We start from the raw sequence: 18,454 nt of genomic DNA on the forward strand, positions 1-18,454 counted from the left end.
CGAGCTTTATAAGAAATCCTGATAATAAAGTAATTTATGCCACAGAAAAATAAATCCTGGTGTTCTCAATACCCAGATAATGGAACCATGCTATTAAGAGCTGCCTCGTCAATAATGGTAGTCTTTGTATAATGATAAAGCTCTGTTTACATAATACACCAATGGTGCTGAATGCAAAGTAGGGTTTACATATAACATTAGTTGAATTTGCAGCATGAACTCATTATTCCACTTTTGCATTGGTCAAACACGCGTGCGCGTGTACCCACACACACACACACACAACATTATTTCACACTCCATTGCCCTAACAAATAAGTTAATAAAGCTCACCATTTTCCCTATAAATTCCAATGTGCATATGTATCTCTCTCAGTTCGAAATAATAATAGCTTCCGAGTCTTGCCTTTGCATGTCCTTTGAAGCAGTCATGAAGACCGAATTATTTTCTGGACTGCCCCACCTTGCATCTGACCTCCAGATGTATTTCACCAAACTGGATTTTGGCCAAAGCTAGAGAAGAAATCTCAGGACTAGTAATGGTTTCATCCTTTCATGTCAAATGAAGAGAGAAGGGTTACTAAGAGTTTCTTCTTCTCTTTTAAAACCTACAAAATACCAAGTCTCATCTTTCTAGTGTAAAATTGCAGTTAACACCCCAGGCCCTTTACCTTAACGTGGTCTGTCAGCTGGATGTGGGCAGCATCCATGGACTTCTCATTTATTCCCCGTTGTATCCCTAGTATCTGGTACAGGAAGATGCTCAATGCCTGGGGCATAGTAGGTGCTCAACAAACACTAACTAGATGAATAAGCATTATTAATATCACAACCCAGATCTGAGAAAACCAACCACTGTGATGTCAGGATACTTCAAAGTGCAGTAAAATGTATTTATTCACTAGGGATCTCATACCCATCCCTGTATAAGATATTTTGTGAAATGTAAAAGAATAAAAATTGGGCTTTAGAGTCAGATGAAGAGAACCAGTCCAGCACAATTAAAACACTGGCAAACAAAAAAATATAGATGTTTATTTGGAAAGATGTTTAAAATATTATTTTAAGTGTCAAAAAGCAAACTGCAAAAATATAAGAGAAATTTTTTACTTTTGGCCCCATTGAATCTCACCCTGGAGGACCTAAAATATACTTTCCCCCTTTTAGAAAGGAAAAAAGACGTTCATTGTTTTTTGTTTGTTTGTTTTCCTCTAAATTATTTATTTGCTGATGTGTGTGAATACACAGAAAATATTTATACAAGCACAGGAAAAAGTCCAAATGGTCACACCAAACTGTTCAAACTGTTAAATAATGCTAGTAAATCTGTGGGGTAGGGTTTGGGAGAGAACAGGATTTCATTTTTATTTTATGCATTTCTGCATTGTCGGAGTGTCTAACTGTGAGCAAGTATCATTTCTGCAGTTAAACAAAACAATTAAAATTGAAAAAAGAAAGTTACAATTTAGTAACTACATTTTGTGGTATATACCGAGTGTTCTAGAAGCTCAATAAAACTTTAATAGTCTGAAATGCAATTAACCAGAGACCTCAGTAAACTAGTATTCCCGCATTCTACTCTCAGGAAAAAAAAAAAAGAAAAGAAAATCATATAAAAATAAATGTATGCAGAGAATTTAGGAAGCAGTATTATTTGTCAAAAGTAAGCAGTTTTAGGGTGTGGCTAACTATCAAACATTCAGCTCTCCTTATTGATTACACTCATATTTGTTTGTGTACAGTTATGTGCTGTTTAAACATCTGCTATTCTATGTGTGGTCCCAGACAAGCAGTTAGTCAGAATCTCAGGACCTACCTAGACCTACTAAATTACAATGTGTGGAACTAGAACCTCAGACTCTGGATTTTAACAAGGTCTCCAGCTGATAGGATTACACACTGAAGTTCAGAAGCGCCAGTTTCAATGACTAGTTCTGTGTGATTCTCAATCTACACAGATAGATTTATTCCAATTAGACTGTCCTTTTAAAAATAGAAAAATAGACATTTTATATTTTCTGCAGGAAGTGCTTAAGAGTGTTAACCAGTAAACAAAATGAACTAAACATATAGTCATCTTTCTGCCATAACCCCACCAAACTGTTGGAAATGGCAGTAGAACTCAACACAATAAAAGATGGTGGAAAATTTCAGCTCCAGAACAAGTTTGGGAAGGCATGATCCTGCTATTACTTGTTTTAACCCCCAGACGGTGCTCACACATGGCAGGGCCAACACAGGTACCAGACCTCAGAATACAAGGAATACAAGGCACGCATTGCGATGCTAGCCCTCCTCATCCTGTTCCAACGAGGAACATCGTCAGTTGCTTACCACCTTCTCTCCCCCCAACCAAGAAACAGCACCAGCATCCATCTCAACACAGCACCACAGGCCCATAAATCAAGGTCAGCATTTGAATAGAAACCTTTCTCTATCTCTACCTAAAAATTGCTAAAAGTGATAAATAACCTGATTAATAGATGATAAATAAAAAAATAGACAATAAATTTAAAAATGGGTAATTTAAGCCCTGTTAGGTGCGCAAACCAAATGTGAGTGATTCTGAACTGGCCAAAGATTACTCCTTATATTGAGAAACACATTTATCTCATTCCAGAAATTATTTGATTAGCAGAGATTAAGATGAGAAATTGGAATCTCTGAACATTAGAGACAGAAAACCTCAGATAGACTATCTAGTCCAACTGTTCTCTCACACAGGAGGAAATATTGATCTAGAGAAATCACAATGGCTGAAGCACACAGCTAGTTATTACAGAGCCCAACTGGGAATCACTCTAAGCAGGTTTCTCCACTGGTGGGATAAACAGGGTACAGGCATGCATATAGATCTGGAGATGCAGAACCACATCATCGCCTAGTTCTAGAGGGGAAAAACAAAGTCATGTAATGGTGGACATGTTCCTCGCTACAAGGCTATATAGGCAGCCATCACGTAGAGGGAGAAGCTACAAAGTGGAAAGTTCCTCCAGGGGGCACTGCACAGCTACTCCTAGAAACCTTGTATGGGAGGGCCTCAGGAAGGAATTGTACAGGTCAGCTTTGAGGCTGCACTTGCAGAACATCTGTCCTTGGGTCTCCCAAAGATACTCAAACTTAACACATTAAATACTAAACTCATGATTTGCATAGTACACCCACTCCAAAGCAACACCGCCTTAAATGTGACCCCCTCTGCTAATAGCTCCCAGTCAATGAAACTACTATTCATACAGTTAAGCAGGGCTGAGAGTAACAGTCGTCCCAGGCTCCTCCTTCTCCCTCAGCCTCAAATTCAATCAACATCACCATCATTTGTATTCCTAAACATCTTGGGAACCATCCACTCCTCTATATCTTCCCATTATTGTGCTAGCCTGAAATACTGTCATCTCTTGCCTAGACTTCTGCAGTAACTTATTAACTGGGTTCTCACATTTATCATGCTCTTCTCCCCAATCTGTTCACTACACAGTGGCCAGAGTGATGTTTTTCAAATTAAAATCTGACAAGTCACCCGCCTTCACTTAAAACCATCCCATAGGTTAAACCTTCTCATAGGTTTAACATGACCTTCAAGACCCTACTCAATCTGAACCCATCCATCCACCTGTGCCGCCTCACCCTTGAACTCTCCCCGGGTCTCTTGATGCCAGAACGCTGGGGTTCTTGCTGTTCCCTGTGCTTCAGAAGTCTGTTCAGGTTCCCAGCGCAAGGCACTGCTCCGCAATGCACTCTCACCAGTAAGTGTTTGCTTCCTTGGGAGCACATATAGTTTATAACTGTACATCATCAGGCATTATCTAATCAATGTCTTTCTCAGCACCCACTACCCTGTTCTCATTAGTCTGCTGACTCCATGCGAACAGGCTCGGGTCCTTTTGTAGCTCACCATTTTACCCTCAGTGGCTACACCTAGTAAATATTGTATGACTAAGTGAATGAATAAAAAATGAGGGCTTCATGTTTAAGCTCATGCCACTGCTTATGAAGCAATTATATAAGAATCACTCACAGCTTCCAGGCATGCAGGAGAGTGACGCAGTCCAGGACTGTGAGAGGAAGTGGCTCCTTGGCTACGACAGTCATGCATAAAGGTCACCAGTATTTCTGCAAAGTGGCCTATTCTTGGGAGCTGTGTAAATCCTAAGATCCAGGCCAAGCCATTCTTCTGGGTTCAGAGGTGACTACCATGATACCTTATGTCTTTCTGTTTTATTTTATTTTTATTTTTTTTTATTTTTCCTTCTTTATTGATTTTAGAGAGAGAGGAAAGAAGAAGGGAGATACATCTATAAGAGAACATTGGTTGGCCGCCTCCCGCATGCCCCTCACTGGGGATTTGGCCCACACCCTGGGCATGTGTCCTAACTGGGAACTGAACCAGTGACCTCTTGGTGCATGGGTCGATGCTCAACCACTGAGCCACACAAGCCAGCTATGTCTATGTCTTGTCATCTCAGATTGATACTCCCACTCAGGTGTCAGCCTTATAATCTGAGGCAGAGCTGCCAAGTACATAGTCACCTAAGTTGAGTCCCGGGCATGGGACAATGATTAACCGGAGAACCAGCAGCAACAGAACATACCAGAGGGCAGTTCCTAAGCTCTGGGATTTATCAGAGACTCAGCATGAAGGACAACAGAGAACAAGGCTCTCCTGCTCTGTATCATGGTCTTGAAGCAGTTCGAACACCTAAAGCTGATAATTAACCATTGTAAATGAGTCACATATTTCTGAGGCATGCCCCAGCCAACTGGATCAAAGTATTTTCCAGAGAGTTAAAGCAAGTAGAATGTACGGTCCGGTGCCTGCTCATACGTTCATGCGGGTGTAGGCTCTTTCCCTGACCCCCATGTGCACATTCTGTCTATCCATGCCCCTTCTCTCTCATTTGCTGGAGAACTCCAATGTTGAGTCATAAACTAAATCCTTTCACACAAAATTACCTTGCTTTTTCAGTGACCATCTAGTGCAGTGGTTCTCAACCTGTGGGTTGCGACCCCTTTGGGGATCGAATGACCCTTTCTCAGGGGTCGCCTAAGACATAACAGTAGCAAAATTACAGTTGTGAAGTAGCAACAAAAATAATTTTATGGTTGGGGGTCACCACAACACGAGGAACTGTATTAAAGGGTCGCAGCATTAGGAAGGTTGAGAACCACTGCGGCTGGCTTGCTCAACAACAGAATCCTGAAAATTCTGAAATCAGCCTTAAAATCCAACAGTGTGGCTTCCAGGTCACCTAAATAATATCTTGACTCAAAGAGTTCCCCTCTTTGGAAAATACTTGAAGCATCTCAATCAAATCCTCAGCACCAAAGCAGCCTTTGACCTTACCCCCCAACATATACCCACAAGAAGGAATGGAAGGTAACATATATAGGCTGATAAAAATATGCAAAGAAATTAGGCTGTGTACACATACCTCTCCTGCAGGAAATTCCTGACAACCAGGACCACTATGGTCAATACCTGTGTACTCAAACCTCGATCTCAGGCCAAGTCCACGCTTGGTACCCGTCAGGCCCCAGTTGGGGGACGGCTGCTTCCAGTAGCTTCAGTTTTATAACTAGAGACTATTAGCCCCTGGAAATGAGCCCCAGTCAGTGGACTAGCTCCTTGACTTTCCAGTTTGATGTACCTGTTCTGTGCACACCAGAGAGGACCTGGAGCTACATGTATATGGCCTGATGCCTAGAGGAACATGGACCCATTTCCATCTATTTCCTCCTTTTAGTCCAGCTCCCTAGATCTGATTCTTTCTTAGGCCAAGATCTTTGGCTGGTTTCTAACACAACATGCACTCTCTAGTTTTTCCTTTTCCCTGAAATCACATTTCTTGATTTTCTCTTGGCTCCTTTCCCATTTCCCCAGCCAGGACTTCCTCCTTCTAATTATCCTTCCCAGTTGATTCGTATTTTCTCTAGAATAGTTCTTAACCTCGGCTGCATATCGAAATCATTTGCACACTTAGAGCACACACACACACGCACACGTGCGCGGGCGCATGCATGCATGCATGTGCCAATGTCTAGACTCCACTCCGGAACAATCACGTCCACTCTCTGGAGAGTGGGGCTTTGTTTTGTTTGTTTGTTTTTAATTAATTTATTTATTTTTGTTACAGATGTTTCTCCTTTATCCCCCCACTGATTCCCTCCTCTCCCACCCTCCCCGCCCTGTCCCCAGCTTTGTTGTCCATGTCCATTGTTCATGCACACATGCATATAAGTTCTGTGGTTTATCTCTCCCCCACCACCCCCTCTTCTGGGGATTGTCAGTCTGTACCGCACTTGAGAGTGGGGCTTTGTAATGCTCTCATGTGCTCAGGGTGAGAACAGCTACCTTCAATCTTGTTTACCTAATTGTACCTTTTAATTTTTATTCACACATGCAAAACTTATTCATGGATAATTTATGAAATTTTATTTATTGAAAATTTCACATGCACCAAGAATTGTGTTGGACCCCAAGAATGTCTGCAACAGATCCTTTTCTGTTGATGCTCTGAATATTTCTACCCTCAGCCTCCACGTTCGTCTCACCTGTCCTCCCTCCCACTCCTCGCGAGAGCTCCCTGCCTCTATCATAGTGCCAACTGCCATCTGCTTCCTGAGAGCGCCCAGGCCCACATAGTCAGGACATCTGCCCTGATATTCAGACTAGCCCATCAACAGAAATGTTGATTTGAGTAACCCATGGACAAGTCAGATTTGACAGATCAAAAAGTGTTTTGACTTCCCGACGACCCTATTCCTCCTTCTGCATCCCCTTGGCTCCATCATCACCTGGTCACTCAAGTTTCAAACCTGGGAGTCTGGCTTCCCATCCCTCTCCGGGACTCCTACTGCTTGTCATCAAAATTAGTTGTCATTGTCTCTAAAACACTGTGTCCTTCCATCCAGCCAGTGCCCAGTGCCTTAATTCAGCCCTCGTCATTTCTCGCTAGGCTTCTGGTAGACCTCCCTCTATTTTGCCAATTACAGTCCCATCTTCAGCAGAATCACCGGAGTAAACTGTCTAAATGGAAAGCTGACTCACGGGTGTTCCTATGCTCACAAGGAAAATGTCAGGTCCTTGACCTAGCACACAATGCTCTCGAGCTCTGACCCTGTGTAAGACTCCAGCCTCGATTAGGCTGAATTGCTAACCCACAGTTAAGGCTACAGCAACAGAAATTTTTGTCACCAGGGGTCTTTCTCACTCCCACCACCATGACTGCTCAGTCACCTCTGTCTGAAAAACTCACCATACACACATTCTGATTAATTGTACTGCCACTACACTAGGTACACATCTCAAGTACTACACCACTGAAAACAAGTTTAATTACCTGTCTTTGTTTCTGTTTTCCTCATTAGATGGTGAACTCCCTATAGACACTATGACTGTACCATTATTATTTCCTTTTCCTTTATATTTTCAGAACCTAGCACAATGGTTGGTACATCTGAACTACTCATTATACAATGAATAAAATGCTGCCTCCACTTAAGAAGCTTAAACTCTAATAAATTTATTTTAGCTTTTTTGTTCATTTATCAAAGGCCAGAAATAGTTTCTTTTCTTCCAAACTCTTAGCATGTGCCCCAAAGGCCCATGACACTCAAATGCAAACAAGACAATTGAATTAATCATCAGAAGACTCTAGCTGACTATAACTTCCAAGGATATAGAGTGATTGTGTATACTATTAAATCATAAGACTGATGTAAAATAATACCCTTAGAAGTGACAGAGCCTACAACTGAACTTGTAGTTTCTCCTAATTTGATTGCTTTTCAGAAAAGTTCTCAGTAGAGAAAGAGTCTAGAGTAATCTCAGTACAGAGATGAAGTCCTCCGATCAGACAAACAATGAGGCGGCTGCTGGACCCAGAGCTACTGACTGACAGTCCCACCTTCAAACCAACCAGCTACTTCAGGGAACTAGACATCTGGATGGTAAACCAAAGACATAAATAAGTGGACAGAGCTTTCTAAGGAGAAAGTTATACATTATGCTTATTTTATTAGATTCAAGTGCAAACCACTAAGCCACTGAGAAATAAACTCAGTTTGACCTCGTCCGAATCCTATATCCAGTAGCATTTTGAGAACGTGTTGGTTCTGCCTCTTTCGATCCAAGTTGTTGGGTATTTAGTTGAGCTGATGAAAGCTTCTGGTTGTCGACAATGTGCTTATACATGCACATTATTTCATGTTCATGTGCACTTGCCTAGCAGTTATCACCAGAGGCCCCAGGAATATTCAGAAAACCACTGAAGTGTGAGCAGTAGTTAATAAAAAATTCTTGCAGTTTTAATTACAAACAAAAACCAAGCATGTTTAAACTCTGTAAAATGGATCTGGAATATCCAGGAAACTGGTGCTGTTTATAACCAGACATGAATTATATTAGTCTTTCATGTTGAGTTAGTGCAGCATCACAAATTGATATACAAATTCAGAAGTTTTCAGTATTTATAGAAAATATTGGTTCTACCACCTGTTTCAGGAAACCTGTGTAACCCAGACTCTAAAACAAAGAGAAATAAACAGCAACTTTACTCACCCTGCCCACCATGGGGGATGTTTTCTTCTCTAAGTCATCTTTCTCTCTATGAAGCAAAACAAAAGACTACTAAGAACCTTGGTGCTGTGAACACTGGGAAGGAAAATTGCTATGCTTTGTCCTAAGGCCATTGGTGGTAAAAAGGAATCAAGAAGCAAACCAAGTATCTGAGCTTCTCCTTCCTTTGAGGATTGGCTTCCAAGGAACATGATAGAAGGTGACACCTTGGCCCCTATTTGCTTATTCCTTCACCCTCCACCTGTTTGTCAACAGGTCATGACACTTAGAGCACAAAGGAAAGTTAGAAAGAGCCCTGCCTTCTCTTCCCAGATGTTCTCTGTAGGATCAGGGGCTCTCAGAAGCAATCACACAATTTGGTAAATGTGAGGATAGAGATAGTCATTCTTCATTCAGATATTCTGGATAGACTTTTAGAAGTCAGATAGTATATTAGATACTAGTGAACTAAATCCAGTTCTTGCCTTTGAATTGTTTGCAGAAGGTGTCCAAATAGTCAATATCCAATTATAAAAACAGTTAGATTGGGCTATGGTAGGCCAAGTGCAAGAAAGCATCCAGCAAGGTCCTCCAATTCGGACGCAGGGGTCCAGGAAAACCCTCTGAGCTGATGGAGCACCTAAGAAAGAGCTAAGAATGGATATGCCTTAGTCAGAGGAAGCAGGGGTGTGGCAGTAGAGGCTGTAGGCAGAGAGAGCTGCAGGCCACGGGACCTGGAAATCAAGAAGAATATATGCTCTGTCACAATTTAAAGACTAAAGTTGGGATTATAGTGTTGACCCCAAACAAGTTTATGATGGCAAAAGGAACATGAAACATTAGAACCCTTCAGTATGTGCTTTGAAAATGATTAAATTATCCAAATGAATTAAAAAAATAAGCAGTGAGTATTCTTCACAGAAATCCCAGGTGCCATTTTGGAGGATGAACTTCAAAAAACATACAACAGAATTAGGACATGTAAGGGGAAAGGCAACTCAGTTCATCAAAGAAGTCATCAGAAAGGCATGAAGAGAGAGCAAACCAAAGAAATTACAATTCTTTGGCCTCAAGGCAGGCCCAGGGAGATAGGATCAAAGCTTTAAATCATATGTGAAAATGCCTAACCCAGGCTCTGGCTAACCTCAGTGAACAGAAATAATTAAAAGACAGATTTATTTGTCTTGAAATAATACAAGAGATCATTTCCACTATTCTCTTCGAAATATTAAATGAGATAAGTAGAACACTAAGCAGTACGCCTGCCAACAGTAAATACGACATTACCTGTTATCACTATTGTTACTGTTATCATTATGTATGAGAAACCAGTTAATAACTAATGTAACCCATTAGACTAGAAAGGAAAAGCATTTCTTAAGAAATACACAGTTCGGACTAATACAGGAAGAGGTCAGTCAGAGAACACAGGCTGCGGTGTGTGAGGAGCACGCCTGCCAAGGCTGCCTGCTTCTATCCTCACGACACTGTCCACCTACGAAAGCTGGGTGAGCTGGAAGGACACTGCAAAAAACTCAGCGTCGCCCATGAACCCCCATGTCGGGCCCACTCCTCAACGCCATGACAAAGACTCTTCTCTTCGCATGTGATGGAAGGCTCGCTCATTTGCTTGAAAACAAAATATCTGAGGCTTGGTTGGGTGAGAAAATTACCCTATTTTCATCCACAAACCCACTTTCCTCAAGACTCATATATGTATATTGCATACATAACAAAAATAATGTATCCCCTAATCAGCACACCCTGTTCATTAAGCCTCTCTGTCCCCTCCCCCCTCATATTTTCTTTCTCTTTCACTTTTCCTATCTGTTGCCTGTGAGCACATCATGGAAAATGACTGAATCACCAAGACATGTAAAATATAACAGCTAGGCCAGCAAAGCTGGCAACCTAACAAATGTCATAAAATTCTGCTTGGAGTTTAATCAAGGTACATAAAGTTCAATGAACTTGGTCCATTCTAAGAAAAGGTAGAAACAAAATTAGTAAGCATAAAGCAAAACTCCAGCTAAATGAGCAATGTCGTTGAAAGGGCTTTTTATCTCAGGAGTTCCCATCTATTCCAGCTCAGCTCTCCAAGCCAAGCTGACCCCAGCTGGTTGTCACCAAATAAGAGTAGCTTATCCCATGCTGATCCTTCCTTTCTCAAAACTCAAAGTGTTCCCCATTTGCTTCTCACATCATATTAAGATACCCAGCTTGGGATTCAGGTCTTACCCTTGGCTTCTGACCATTTGAATTAAGACACGTAGTTTATCGATTTGCTAGGTCCGTAGTAACCAAGTACCTCAAACTAAATGGCTTAAACAACAGACATTTACTTTCTCAGAGTTCTGAGGTCAGAAGTCCACAGGGGAGGTCCCAGCAGGGCTGGTTCCTTCTGACGGCTGTGAGAATCTGCTCCAGGTCTCCCCCCTCGCTTCTAGTAGTTGGCTGTCACCTTGGTATTCTTGGCCGGTAGACACATCACCCCATTGCTGCCTTTACCTTCACATGGCGATCTCCTTACATGTCTGTCCAATTCCCCCTTTTTCTAAGGACACCACTCATATTTGATTGGGCCCATCCTAATGACCTCCTTTTAAATGGATTACCTGTGTAAAGACCCTTTCTCCACACAAGGTCACATGCTGAAGTACAGGGAGTTAGAACTTCAATTTAATCATAGAAATGCATAGACATCCTTTAAAATATTATGAAGTTTTAGGGCCTACACACCAATCCATACCACAGTAATAACTTTACCATGATCATTATTCCACTGAGTCTGTGGAGCAGCAATTGTAAAGGGAAAGAACAGAGGTCCTTAGATTGAAATTCAGCTCTGCCACACATGCTCTGAGCTTCCCTTCTGCGTGGGATGGAGAGAAAATCCCTATTATGCCAGAATGGTGTGAAGACCGAATGAAGAAAGCAACTTCTATAAAGAAGGACAGATCCATGCACATTACAGATCACCAATAACTATCTACACCCAACCAGAATAACCCATGTCAGGTCAGGCCTCTCTCCTAGTAAAACAAACATAGTACAACAAAATCAAACTTGTTTCCTTATTTCTTTGTTCCAACAAAGGAAACCTCTGAAAAGTACTCCAAAAAGATCTCTCAAATATCTTTGTTTACTCAACTCTAGAAAAAGCAATATAAAACAATTCTCATATTGTCTTTCCATATTTTAGTTCATCTGATCATCCGATTGCAAGCTCTTGAATGGAAGAACAGTATATTCAATGATATTTGAAAATATTTTCCAAAGACAGACTTTTTGCTAATTACCTTCTCTATGTAATTCAATTGTAATTTAGTGCAACTGTGAAGGGTACCTTTGTTCCCAGTATGTTCTTTCTCTCTAACCTTGATGTCCACCATCTGTCTACTTACTGGGGTATTTTGTTGCCTCTTCTATCCTGAGTCTCAAAATCTGCTTGCAGAGAAAATAATGATGCATTTCTGGGGGTTAAGTAATAAAGTGCTCTGGGGCTGCTGAGTAATATCAGGCAGGTTACAGACTGCACAAGAGCGCCCCAACATAATGCTGTAGAGTTTTGTATTTGTTACAGTTCTCTAGCAGATGATTATTAGTCTTATTCTCATATAAATCTGTACATTGTAAAAAATTTCTAATCTGTACAAGAAAGGATGCTTTTTTTCTAATTTGCAAGCATCAGCTAACATTGTCCTTGCTGCTAGTAATTCTTATGTGTGACTCTCTCAGGAGATTCTCAGGCAAGGAGATCTAAGCCAAAGGAAGTGAGCTCTGTGCAATTTCTAACATCAGTTATCTGAGGGGTTGATTTGGGGAGAATCTTGAAATATCCTCTATTGGGGTCAGCCTCCCTCTCAGTGTCAGCTCATGGAGAAAATTTTAGTAATGAGGAGGGGCTCCTGGGTCTGTGGAGATTCTTCCAGCACTTGCTGCTGCTCACCAGACAGATGGAGGAGCTCAAGTACAAATTTCTTTCTGGCAAAGGTTCAACCGTCTGTTGCCTATGTAGGAACAGAGACCCGATCCCAGGGGATTGGCAACTGTGTCTTCTTCACTCACATCACAGTTGGCTTTTCTGGAAGAAAGACTCAAACTCACCAGGAAGAAAGTCTCAAGACAGGAAACCCTAATGTAAGGTAATCTTTGGTAGAAATCGGGCATACTGATATATGATAAAGATCTTGAGTTGGTGTATTTTAATCCACAAAAGGAGAGTATTTTATTGAATTATCCAAATCATCTCAATACAGAATAACAATAGAACCAATAAGGCCAGTCAATGGAATCACACTGAAGCATATTTTGAAAACTTTAATGAGCACAGGAAGTAAAATGTGTCCACTTTAAATACATGCATATTCTAGTTGGATAGTATGAAAAACAGCAAGAATAAATTTTCAGGGGTGGAAAAATTGTCTGACGCATCCACATTGATGTCCTTGGAAAAAAAATGTCTGGAATGATTGGAAGCCAAGCGCGTGGAGGCAGGTGTGTGACACACAGAATGGAGAGGACGCAACCCAAACAATCCCTGCAGCAGGAGAGGGGCGGGGCACCATTTGATGGTGGTGATTCAACACGTTTTAAAAACCTAATTCAAAGTCAGCCAGTCAAACGCATCGGGAAGCAGAGAGTATAAAAATATAGGTGGAAGTTTATAACAAGCAGTTGGGCTACGAATTGGCATCAGAGATAATGAATAGCATTGAAAGTCACGTAAACTAGGATTGAGCTGCAGAGGCTAATTCTCAGAGTACTGGGAAAGAGAAAGGAAATTTGAGAAAGGAGCAGCCATGTAGAGATAAAGAAATACACAGAAAATCAGAGAAATATCAACACAAAGACTGCTTCCCAGCTCACCAAGGGCTCCCTGGCCCCAGGTCCAATGCCTGCCAGATGACCTATCTTTTAATTATTTTTTTTTTCTTTATTGATTTTAGAGAGAGAGGAAGGGAGAGGGAGAAAGAAATAGAAACACCAATGAGAGAGAACACTGGTTGGCCGTTTCCTGCATGCCCCCAACTGGGGATTGGTCCCACAACCTGGGCGTGTGCCCTGATCGGGAATCGAACCGATGACCTCTTGGTGCATAGGACAACACTCAACCACTCAGCCAGGCCAGGTGACCTTCCTTTCAGATGGCGACTTGGAGCCTTGCAACGAAATGTCTTCACTCTATGATATTAGCCCCAGAGAGGCTCTGTTTCTTCCATCGTCGGTCATAAATATTCTTACAATCTTTGTCACAAACGAGACGGGAATACCAGGCAGAGGAGGAGAAAGCTGAGGGGGCAGTCTGGGCAGAGCAAGGGGCAGTGTCTGTGGGAAGAAGGAGGGTCGTGCAGCCAGCAGGGTATGGACTGCACAGGTAAGGAATGAGCCATTGAACGGACACGGAAACACCAGCCATCACTGCGGAGCTGGGGGGGGGCGGGCAGCCGTGGCAGAAAGCGAAGAGCTCGCCTGAGATTGGTGCATATTCATAGGCAAGAATTCGCACTGGGAGAGCCTACTTCAGGATTTCTTTTTTCAGCAAGTTATATGAGGTTTTTAATTCCTCCCCACCTCCCGTACTGTTTCCACTGAAGAGAAATCCCCTTCAGTAAGAACGCTTTTTGCAGATTATTAAAAGGGACAGTGTGAAACCTTCAATAATATTTAGAAATACATGTAAGAGAACTAACTTGATTCATTCATCACATTTTCAAGTAATGGTATGGGCTCCGTTTCTGCCCACGTGGCACAGTATAGATAGACTTTTGTGTATCAAAATTAATTTTAAAAAGGGGGGATTTAGGGATCTCAGCAGTTCTCCCAATTTAAATACGCTTAAGTAACTGTGAAAACTGGTCAGTTTACACATAAAGTCATGCCAATTTAAAACAGAAAAGTTCCATTGATACTGACCACATTTTTGGCTTCTATTAAATTGCTACATAAATATATAAAGCAGGCCTGTAATACTATATGTCTGCAAAAACATATTTTTGGCAAACAAAAGTCTTTCCATTTTTAATCTCAATCTTCCTTATGCAGCATTCTTAAATATTTTTAAATTACTTTGGGTTCCGAGTATCTCATCCACCCTTCACCCTACCCCCCATCCCACCGATCTTTTTCCATCTTGCACTTATTCATCCTTTTCCTTTGCAAATTCACACATAAAATAGTTTGGTACCAATAAAGACTGCAGTTTTCAGTCTCTCAAAATCCAGCTTCCAGTTGCCGGCGGAGCGACCCCTGGAGTTCAGTGTTATCAGCCAGTGGTTGTGGTGGGCTGAAGTGTGGTCCCCAAAAGATATACCCACATCCTAATACCTGGGACCTGGGCTGCGATCTGATCTGGAAAAAGGGTATTTGCGAATTCATTTAAATTAAGGATCTCCAGAGGAGAAGATCTTGCATTATCTGGTGGACCTAAACCCAGTGGCAAGTGTCTGTGCAAGGGGACAGATCTGGGGAGAAAGAGGGGTGCAGAAGCCCAGGTGAAGGCGAGGCAGAGGGCTGAGGTGGCGCAGCACAAGGGAAGCCTGGAAGCCAACCGGAGCTGGAAGACGCTAGGAAGGGTCTGCCCTGGGCCTTCCGAGGGAGCACGGCCCTTCCTGATTTCAGAGGTCTGACCTCCAGAACTGTGAGAAAAATCTGTTGTTTTAAGCCATCACGTTCATGGTAATTTGTTATAGCAGTCTTAGGAAATGAATACAATGATTAAATGGTAACCATTTATTTATTTATTTTTTATCCTCACCCGAGGACATTTTTCCATTTTTTGTTCAGATATAGAGGGAGGGAGGGAGGGAGGGAGGGAGGGAGAAAGAAACAGCAACGTGAAAGGGACACCTTGAGTGGTTGCCACCCACACAAGCCAACCAGGGCCAGAGACAAACTGCAACTGAGGCACGTGCCCTTAGCGGGAACCAAACCCGGGTCTCTCTGGACCACAGGCCGACACTCTAACCGCTGAGCCAAACCGGTCAGGGCGGTAACCATTTATTTTTTATTTGCTTTTCATTAAAGTTGTGACTCATATAAAATGCCGATTTTTTTTTAGCCAATATAATCGTTGACATGATTAAAAACAAGTATATTGTAGTAAAGCATTATTAATAAAATCAGAAGCCAAGGTAAAGCTAAAGCTAAATGAAAAAAAAAATCACAAAACAGTTTTAAATGGTTCTAGTGTTTAAACAGTTTTCTAGTTTATGTTTTAATATTGCTAGTTACCACAATAATTGAATGAACTCTATAACCCATAAAAGATCACCACACTAGTTCAACACATCACAAGATATATTTTGTAAGATAACAGCTGAATGAAGCCAGTACAAAGTATAACAAATAATGATGTCCATGCTTTTGGTAACATAGTTCAATCCCCAAAGATACACTGAATTACTAGTATGTGTTAGGCATTGTGCTAATCACAGAAAGATTCCACCCTCTATCAAAGGTGCATTTACTCTGCTATGGGGATAGGTATGTAAAGAAATGGCTTAATTTCTAAATTAACTATAAGTTCAGAATATAATACCCGGGGGGTTTGGGAGATATCTTAACTTTCATGCATTACCTGGTGATTCTGAGTCATAATGTATTTTTTAGTTAAAAAGTTAAATTCAAGCCCTGGCTGATTTGGCTTAGCAATTAGAGCGTCAGCCTGCAGACCAGATTGTCCCGGGTTCGGTTCCTGCTGAGGGCATGTACCTTGGTTGCAGTTTCTCTCCGGCCCCGGTTGGGTTGTGTGGGTGGCAGCCAGTCAGTGTGTCTCTCTCACATCCAGGTTGCTCTCTCTCTTCCCCCCTCTCTCCCTCCTGCCCTATCTGAAGATAAATGCAAAAGTGTCCTCGGGTGAGAATAAAAAAAAAAAAAAATTAAACTCAAAATAGCTGCTATAAACTTAATATGTATTGATAAAATCTACAAAATGTTCAGATTAAAAATCTGACTCATGAAATTTGAGAAACCTTGGTAGAATGCTGTATATATATTTAAATTATATATTTGAAATTAGTTTTGGGTTGCTGGACCAATAACAACCCTATTGCTTAGTTTAGGGATATGAATGCATCCTTTGGCAATACAGTTAACAGCTGTAGCTAAACGGCAGCTCTGTTCAAATTTAGAAGAGATTTAAATGTCCATGGAGAACAATTGGCTACATATGTTATATAATATTCTGCAGTTGTAAAAAATAATGTGTATGAATACAGGGGTGGCCAAAAGTAGGTTTATAGTTATGAGTATGCAGAACACTTTATTCTTGTATTATATATTTTCCATATGAACTATTAACCTACTTTTGCCCACCCCTGTATATTTTAATCACTTGAATAATTATGAAATAAGGTGGAGTAACAGAATCAGGATACCTAGCTACAGTATAACCTCAACTATGTAAAAATATGTGTAATGATTCTCTGGGAATTTATGATCCATGCATGATCCTGACAGTTTCTAGAGCAATGCCGGGCAGATTGTTACATAACTCTATATAATCAATTGTTGTTGAATGTCTACTCATCCTCTCCAAAATAAGGTTTTGTTTTTTTTACATAAGAAAAATGAAAGTTCTAATTTTAACTTATAGGACTATGTTCTCAAGGGAACCTTAAAAAAATAAAATTTACAGATATATTCCCCAAATAATATATACCACAAATAGGGCAAAAAACAAACACAGACACTCAGAACTATCCATCCTATCATGTTCACTAACTCACAGTGTCACTATTCCGTCGTCTCCACAACATGCAAATGTCCCCAAAGGACTCTGAACCGGAAGCTCTGGAAGGTGACAGGCAAGCTCGTCTCCCGAAGAAGGCTCCCTGCCGGGTCGGTCCAGGCACATGTGGGACTTGGGCACATGGTGAGTGAACACTGAAGTCTGGCGACACGGCTGCCTAGTGGGAGGGCAGGCATTCAGCGTGGGTGACATGGGACACTTGGTAAGATGAACTGATGGTAAACCAAAGGAATCTGGGATTTGGGCTGAGGGCGGGGGCAGGTCAGAAGTCCACCCCAGACTGTGTGCTGGAGGACCCGGGCCAGAATGGGGAGACTTTAGAAGCGGAGACTAAGACAGGTAGGTGGGAGCGCAGGTAGTGTTACTGGTACGTCACCACTGGAGCGGTGGGAGATCAGCCAGGCCCAGGTGTGCGGTGACAGGGGGCCTTTCTCTCGAAGAGGAGACAGGGCAGCTCGGAGGGTCGAGCTAGCGGGGCTTTGGGCGTACAGAACTATGGTAAGTGGGGTGTTCCCTCGCCCTGGCTCTTAAGTCGGGGTTCCACATGGGCCCCTGTAGAACCTCCCCTTCTCTTCACCCCATTAGCTTCCTGTGCCCCTCGAGTAAGCTCCTCAGCCCAGCAAGGAACACCCCGCTCTTGCCGCCTCCCCAAGCCTGTCCTTCCGGCAGCCTTCGCCTGGACGGACGGACGGACGGACTGCCGGGTCGGCCTGTGGGGTCTCCACGCCTGCTTCCCTGAGCACTCCAGCCAGCTGCGGAGTGAGGCTGTGGCTCCCTGAAGCCCTCAGGGGGCGCCGTCCTGCCAGCCCCCACGGCCGTCCCTGCCCTGACACCAGGGATGCTCTCTAGTCTGGTCTTTCAAGTTAATAACCTGTGAGCAGGGATGCAATCCAGAAGGTTGCTTTTGATGGACAGGTGGTGAAAAAGCAGCAACCTGGGGTGTTTAGGAGGCCTGGGTGCTAGAGAGGGTGACTGCATTTGGGATTTTGTCCAAGATGGGCACAAACACACTCAAGCCCACTGATGGTGCTGATGGCCGAGCCATCCGGAGGCCTCACGGGAATGGAGCTCCGAGTGCCTGGTCGTCCCGAGGTGGGACAGGAGGAGGAGGAGACGGGGAGTGGGAACCAGGGTTGGGATGCCGG

Source organism: Molossus molossus, unplaced genomic scaffold (genome assembly GCF_014108415.1).
Source record: "Molossus molossus isolate mMolMol1 unplaced genomic scaffold, mMolMol1.p scaffold_m16_p_11, whole genome shotgun sequence".
Classification (NCBI taxonomy): domain Eukaryota; kingdom Metazoa; phylum Chordata; class Mammalia; order Chiroptera; family Molossidae; genus Molossus; species Molossus molossus.